This window comes from Dendropsophus ebraccatus, chromosome 12, assembly GCF_027789765.1.
Source record: "Dendropsophus ebraccatus isolate aDenEbr1 chromosome 12, aDenEbr1.pat, whole genome shotgun sequence".
NCBI classification, from domain to species: Eukaryota; Metazoa; Chordata; class Amphibia; order Anura; family Hylidae; genus Dendropsophus; species Dendropsophus ebraccatus.
Window position 1 is genome coordinate 26,291,345 of NC_091465.1, and position 8,309 is coordinate 26,299,653.

The window sequence follows — 8,309 nt, forward strand, 5'->3', positions numbered from 1 at the left end:
CCTCTCCATGCAGCTGCCGGGGTCCATGTGCAGGGACCCGGCGCTGCTACTAGTTCAGCCCCGGGGGGCGCCTTACCTCGCCCCGCTCCTGTCACCCGCTGTGCCGGCTGGTGCGCGCGTCCCCGCCTCCTAGGGCGCGCGCGCGCCGGCTGTCTCAGATTGAAAGGGGCAGTGCGATCCTAATTGGTTTCAGTGTCAATCACTCCCCTATAGGTTCCAGCCCTGCCCCCTCCCAGGTGTTGGAGCCTCTACATGCTTCCCATAGCGTTTGGCCCAGCTCCCTGTTGTTCCTGATTCCTGTCCGCTACCTGGTCCCTAGTCCTCGTTCCTGGTTCCTGCTCCTCTGTCACACTATTGCTCCTGTGTTCAGCCTGTCACCTGCGGTTACGCCTACAGACCTCTGCCAGCACCATCTCCTGCCTACTGCTCCTGCCACGCCTCGCCTGCCGTCACTAGCAACCAAGCCAGGGGTAGCAACCTGGGGGTCACCTGCCGCAGCAAGTCCATCCCGCCTTGCGGCGGGCTCTGGTGAAAACCAGCGGCCCCTTAGACTTCGCTCCGTGGTGAGGTTAGTGCCATCGCTAGTGATGGTCCAGTGGATCCACTACTCCAGGCGTTACACCTACCTGCTGTATGTTGGAGTTTCTATTAAATCCTGCTGGGCTGATGAATTTGTGTGCCTCCGTTTTGATCCGTTTTTCCATTGACTTCCACAATAAAAAACGAATAAAAAAAAAGATCAAAACTAGTAATGAGCGAGATATTCAAAACGAATATCTCCCGATACTCGAGTGCTCGTTTCGAGTAACGGGAGACTCGAGCATTTTTGCAGGAGACTCAAGTTCGGTAGAGGGAAGGTCGTGTGAAAACCTGTCAACCCCAGAAATTGATGGAAACACAACGGAAATGGACAGGAAACAGCAGGGGCAGCTTGTATGCATGCCTCTGAGGCTGCCTAATTCTGTGCAACAGCCTGGTTAAAACAGAGGGACAGCAATGCATTCTGGAACCTGTAGTACTGAGTACATCTGCTCAACCAGGAAATACAGAAACACAAAACAGAATAAAAAAACACAAAACAAATGGATTTTTGATAGTTTCAAAACTGGGATAGATACGTAATAAGTAATGCTATATACTTCTCCAGCAGTTTCATTTTTTCTTGCTTCAATCCGGAGTTCCCCTTTAAGAAAAAATAAGAAAATATTAAATTAAGAAAAAAAGACAATATATCTATACATGGTGTCTTAGTAAGGGGTGGTGTGGTACATCATAGTGCAAATGTTTGGGGGGGAAAGCCACACATCCTTCTAAACTATCAAAGTGGTAAAAGTGAACTCAAACTGTGCAATCAAACAACAACAATCAATGAAAAGTGAGATAAGTGCAGAACTTTAAACTTTTACAATGTGAACTATGAACCCATTAATAGTGACATCCCATTCCCTAGTTGACTAATGTGACAATTCTAAGTGCTAACTGGTTTAAGTGCTAACAAACAAGCATGAGCACAGCTAGATAGATTTCTCTCTCATACTGTGCAAACTTACAATATGTTTATATCCCAACAAATTGAACTGAAGGGTAACCATCATTTCCAAATTTCTGACATGTCACCAAACTTGTTAGGGTCCAAGTGCTGACCCTAACCCTACTTGCTTAAAGGAAGAGGCAGAGGGCCCTCAGCGGAGTGCGGCATCTGTTCCTTCCTGATCATCACTTCCCGGATAGACAAACAGAAACAAAAAGGTGACAACCTGACCACCTCTGCCCTATTTTGGCAACTGTTGGGGGTAAGGAGGCTGACATGTCAATATGAAAGTTATAGTCACATCAATCGTTCTATGAAGTGATAGTTACCCTCCCCTTTAAGGCACAAACAGCATTAACAAACTATTAACTGCGGCGGTGTGTATCCTAAACATCATTTTTGTCAACTCTATTTCCTCACTCTCCTCCTCACTTAGAGTTACATCCATGACAACAACCTCACTGTCTGACAACCGGATCTCATCGTCATCATCAGACACCTTTTCCAACCCCGCTTGCAAGTCCCCACTCTCATCACCCACTGACTGCGTGAGCTGCATAGTTTGGGCAATAGGACAGATCAACTGCTCCGGTTGCTGTGACTCAGGGAAGGGTCCAGAAAAGAGTTCCTGGGAGCATGGTGGTGGATCTGAATCCCTTCTTTTCCTGGAGGGGCCAGGCTGTGGGGAAGGAGGCTGAGCTAATGGAGCAAGGGATCCACTCCCTTGGGTGGTGGATAAGTTACTGGACACATTATCCGCTATCCACGTGATCACCTGTTCACACTGCTGTGGTTTCAATATCGGTCTACCATGAGACCCCGTGAGTTTGGAAAGGAAGCTAGGGAGTGTACATCTGCGGTGGGCCACTGCTACCTCCTCAACAGGTGCTGCTGTGTCACCCTGCCCTGAAACACGCCCTCCTGGGGTTCACCATTTTATGGACACTGCACAGTATGGAACCTAGATAGGACTTGCGTATAAAATACAGAAATCAGGAAAAATACTTGTGCTCCCACAAGTTTTGGGGGGGCTGTACGGTACAATCTGGTAGTGGCTGAACCTAGATACACGCTGTGATACCTCCATCCAATGAGCAGTGAAGTTTTATAAAGGTGTACTACAAATCCCAGTAATACAGTGTAGTACCCACTAGTTTAGGGGGGCTGTACGGTACAATCTGGTAGTGGCTGGACCTAGATACATGCTGTGATACCCCCTTACAATGAGCAGTGAAGTTCTATGCAGGTGTACTACAAATCCCAGCAATCCAATGTAGTACAGCAGGACCACCAGCCCCAAAATAAAAAAAAGAGTACACTGAGCACTTCTTAGGGGTCTGTATGCAACACCTAATGCCCCCTTTCTGCCAGCAGCCGATCACCACAGTGTGCACAGCAAGCAGTCTGTAGTAATACTATTAAAAAACGATTTGAAGCCCTGAAAAGGGCTGTTTGTTTGTATTGCATTGTATTTGTATTGCATTATATTGTATTTTGTGTACGCTTAAAAAAGATGCGTTTTGATTCGTTTTAAATCCGTTTTTTTGTTTTAAAAAAGGATGAAAAAAGGGAATGCAAAAAAATGCAGTGTGAACCCAGCCTTATGCAAGATGTATCAAGACACTTGTGTCTTATAATGATTTTTGCACCACAACCGTAAAATTTTGCATAGCCCATACAAAGCACCTCCTGCTAAAAAAAAAATGTGCAGATGATGCAGTGATGGGACAGCGCCATCTACTGTCAGTTTCATGTAAGCACTGTACTGTATTTTCCAACAAGAGGAAGCAGCTGTCTGAGTATGATTAAAAAAAAAAATCTGTGCACTTTTCAACAAATTAGAGATAAAGTGAGAAAACCAGTGAAGTGAGAATATTATGACCTGGAGGGATATAGCCTGGCCTAAGCTATTTTACACCCCCTGGTATAAAATATATCCCCACAGGTATACTGTGGCCTGGGCAAGACAATACCCAAGTTCATAGTATGGCCTAGACTATATTACACCCCTGGGTACGAAAATATATGCCCTGGGGTATACTATGGCCTGGGCCAGGAGTGAGAAAACCAGTGAGGTGATAACATTATGACCAGGAGAGATATAATCTGGATTAAGCTGTTTTGCACCCCTGGGTATGAAAATATATGCCCTGGGGTACACTGTGGTGTTGGCCAGGGGTGAGAAAATCAGTGAAGTGAGAATATTATGACCTGGAGGGATATAGCCTGGCCTAAGATATTTTACACCCCCTGGTATAAAATATATCCCCACAGGTATACTGTGGCCTGGGCAAGACAATACCCAAGTTCATAGTATGGCCTAGCCTATATTACACCCCTGGGTACGAAAATATATGCCCTGGGGTATACTATGGCCTGGGCCAGGAGTGAGAAAACCAGTGAGGTGATAACATTATGACCAGGAGAGATATAATCTGGATTAAGCTGTTTTGCACCCCTGGGTATGAAAATATATGCCCTGGGGTACACTGTGGTGTTGGCCAGGGGTGAGAAAATCAGTGAAGTGATAACATTATTGCCCAGAGAGATAAAGTCTGCCTGTTTTACACCCCAGGTATAGAGTTTATTCCCCAGGGTATACTGTGTCCTGGTTCAACATTAGATGGATATATTCTGGTCTGGATGGGTACAATTTGGCCTAGGCTATTTTACACCCCTGGGTATAGTTTGGCCTAGGCTATGTTGCACCCCAGGGTATAGTTTGGTCTAGGCTATTTTACACCCCAGGATATAGTCTGGCCTAGGCTATTTTATACCTCGGGACATTTCTGGCCTCGGGGGGGTATAGTTTGGCCTAGGCTATTTTATACCCCGGGGTATATTCTGGCCTAGGCCAAACTACCTGGGTAAACTCTGGATGGGGGGGGGGGGGGGTAATCTGGCCTGCTACATCAGGAATTGCTCTACTATATCGCAAGTAATAGATAACACCACAACACCATGACCACTACCATCATCACAACATAACCACTAATACCAACATACCAGGGGGGGTCACACTCGCTACCCTCCAGCTGCTGCAAAACTACAATTCCCCCATGATGGTAACAGCTGGGGGGCTGCAGGGTGACACCTGTGCGCTATATGGTCACTGAATATAATCCACTATATAGACAAATATTACTAATAATCCCAGTATATAGTAGTGTAGTCAGGGCCGGCCTTAGGGGTGTGGGACCTGTGCAACCGCACAGGGCGCATCCCTCCAGCAAACAGAAGGGGGGCGCCGGCCGGCTGTTGTGCCGACCCTGTGATCAGTGTTTCAAAGCTGTCAGCTCCTCTCACAGGGAGCCGACAGTGCAGAGTGTGGTGATGTAATGGGCTCTGTGAGGAAACACTGCAGCTGCACATCACACTGTCTGCTAAACTTTCAGTAGTACCTCCTGGGCTCTTCCTCCCTGCTGTTTCCTGTTCCGGCCCCCACCTGAAGCAGAGCAGGATACTTTCATTTTGTGCCTCCTGTGCAGCTTCATTTAGCTTCCTCCTCCTGCTGTCGGGACTTGGTGGAGGAGGGAGGATGATGACAGCACCACAGCCTGCACAGCACAGACAGTACATGGGGGCCTGGAAGCTGTCTGCAGGGATGCCTGTGCTCTGCCTGCCATCCTGATGACCATTATTCCTAAAGGCCAGAAGTCCTGACCCTCTCTAAGGATAGAGAAGGTGAGGGGACTGCACCATACAAGATTAGACAAGTGTGTCTGTAGTTAGTGTATATCAGTGCATGGGTGTCTGTAGTCAGTGTATATCAGTGCATGGGTGTCTGTAGTCAGTGTATATCAGTGCATGGGTGTCTGTAGTCAGTGTATATCAGTGCATGGGTGTCTGTAGTCAGTGCATGGGTGTCTGTAGTCAGTGCATGGGTGCGTAGTCAGTGCATGGGTGCCTAGTCAGTGCATGGGTGTCTGTAGTCAGTGCATGGCAGTGAAAGAGTGTCTGTAGTCAGTTGGCAGTGAAAGGGTGTCTGTAGTAAATGCATGGCAGTGAAAGGGTGTCTGTAATCAGTGCATGGCATTGAGAGTGTGTCTGTAGTCAGGTGACAGTTAGAGGGTGTCCGTAGACAGTGTATGGCAGTGAGAGGGTGTCTGTAGTCAGTGTATGGCAGTGAGAGGGTGTCTGTAGTCAGTGTATGGCGAGTAAAAGGGATAGAATTCTGTGCGAAGCCCCTGCTATGGACTCTGCTCAGAATCCTGCCTCCCTTAGTGTGTCAGTGCGATGCCTCGAGTGCCTCCGCTCTCTGCTCTAAGGGCGGGTTCACACTACGGAATTCTCGCGGACAATGTCCGCGGAATTCCGCTGTCTGTCCGCCCGCACGGGCACGCGCTTTTCCGCCGGCTCCATAGACACCATTCTATGAGCCGGCGTATTCCTCGATCCGCTGAAAGAAGTGACATGACACTTCTTTCGGCGGATAGCGGAATACGCCGGCCCATAGAATGGTGTCTATGGAACCGGCGGAAAAGCGCCCAGATGTGCGGGCGGACAGCTGACGGAATTCCGTAGTGTGAACCCGCCCTAAGAGTGTAAATTATAAGCATGTCTGACATGCTTATAATTAAATTGTGCACCGTGACTGACAGCAGGACAAGCCATTGGCTCGTCACACTGTCAATCACTCTTGATATAGCAGACACGCCTGCACGCATCACGTCTGTTATATCACCTGTCCGGAGGAAGGAAGACCCTGATGCTTGGGGGGGGGGGGCGAAAACAAATTTCGCACAGGGCGCCATCTGCCCTAAGGCCGGCCCTGAGTGTAGTAACCAGTTATGGCTGTTATTCTATGCTGTGTTTGCACTGCCGGCCAATATCTCATTTACTGTATGTCAGTGTGGCGCATTATTACAGTGACAGGCTATGGTCACACATAGTATTTCTGTCAGTCTTTTATCAATTCACATTTTTCACATTATTACATTGAAAGCTTAGAGTTACACATAATGGCGGAGATTTATCAAACTGGTGTAAAGTAGAATTGACTCTGTTGCCCCTAGCAACCAATCAGATTCCACCTTTCATTTTTCAAAAGAATCTGAGGAAAGAAAAGTGGAATCTGATTGGTTGCTAGGGGCGACTGAGCCAGTTTCACTTTACACCATGTTTGATAAATCTCCCCCAACATTTTTGAGAGTCTTCAGATCAACCAAAACCAGGAGTGGGTTGAAAACACAGAAATTGTGTAAATCTTTTCATTATAATTTTGCGCTGTCAGTTTCACTCTTTATTTTGGTTGAAAAATACTGACAGAAATGCAAACAGAAATGTAAACATAGGCACAATACGGACATATTTTAACCTCAACATAACTGCCTTATGTTACCTTCATTTTACAGTGTGTGAACATAACCTTACATTTATGTGCATCTATATGTCCCTGTGTCTACATACTGGCGCCCCCTGCTGTTCTATTGATTCTCTCTCAGACCCTATAGACTTATGTATCTGGATGGATTTACATTCTTTTATTACTCTGAGCTCCTTCATAGTATTATTCTTCATTGTCAGACTGGGGAATGGAGGGCCCCATCCACTATGTATTGCAAACTTTATTGATGTGGTGGATCCTGGTTTTATCTTAACTGAAGCTGAAAGCAATGTATCATGTGATGTCCTCATCTGCATACAGTGTACTATTGGTGATGTCATACACTCATCTGCATACAGTGTACTATTGGTGATGTCATACACTCATCTGCATACAGTGTACTGTTGGTGATGTCATACACTCATCTGCATACAGTGTACTGTTGGTGATGTCATACACTCATCTGCATACAATATACTATTGGTGATGTCATACACACATACACACATACCAATTGTGATGTCATACAGAATCCTAGTAAAACAGACTGCAGCCCTGACAACAGTGACACTTTCTCAACATGAGTGGGGGGAAAGTGTCTCCGGCTAGTGGAGCCATAGCGAAGAAGGTGGAGAACAGTAATGGAGGCAATACGCTCAATGTGAGGCGAAACAGGCGGAGGGAGAGAAAAAAGAAATACCAATTCACGTTCGACTCAGATGGCGACTGCATCATGAAGGACATCACTCCGGAGAAGCAGTTCAGGTTTGATGAGGATGGTGACTGCATTATGACGGACGTCAGTCCTGAGCTGCAGTTCACCTATGACTCTGACGATGATGCCATCATGGAGGACGTAACACCGTGGCTGATAAAGCCAAAGGCCAAAAGGAGTTAAACCGCTTTTTTTCTTTCCAACTGTTTAACAAGCGCTTTTGCCATCACTATAAGGTACAGTGACTTCCTATTCTTTCTTCTTTCTCATCTCTTTCTGGAAGTTTCTGACCATTGTTGTCCGTTGTTTTCTAGGTTATACATAACATCTATTGGGAGCTCGGATTCCATCAGCAGAGGTAAGGACGTCACAGGGATGATCTTCTCCTCTCTGTAGACTGTTCTAGAAATGCTGGAAGATGAAATCCTTATTCTCTGTCTCTTTTCAGCTTCCCAATAACCTCTATAACATCTGAGGTTCTCCTGAAGACTCGGCTCCTGTCCTAGCTCCATAGAACACAAGATTCCTGCTGCCTGGGAAACCTTCACCTCATCCAGGATTGTGCGGACCACCATCCGATAGACGCCTTCTGTACTCTTCCTAGCATCGTGCAGCCAGGCCTCCTCTCTTCTACCCAAATATCTGACTATTTATTTTTCATTGAATATTAATTTATAATAAATAAATGAAAATTTCATCTGTATTTGTATCTTTATTCCTTTTATCCACTGGAAAAT

The 8,309-nt window shown here is 46.4% G+C and overlaps 1 long non-coding RNA gene across 1 annotated transcript; it reads right to left on the bottom strand.

Moving 5' to 3' along the window:
- Window positions 1–1,064: 1,064 nt before the first annotated feature.
- On the bottom strand, window positions 1,065–7,759 carry LOC138769482 (uncharacterized). Its single transcript, XR_011359260.1, has 2 exons — window positions 7,558–7,759; window positions 1,065–1,183 (listed from the first exon to the last, which is right to left on the bottom strand). It is a non-coding gene; the product is annotated as an uncharacterized lncRNA (long non-coding RNA).
- Between the last annotated feature and the right edge of the window lie 550 nt (window positions 7,760–8,309).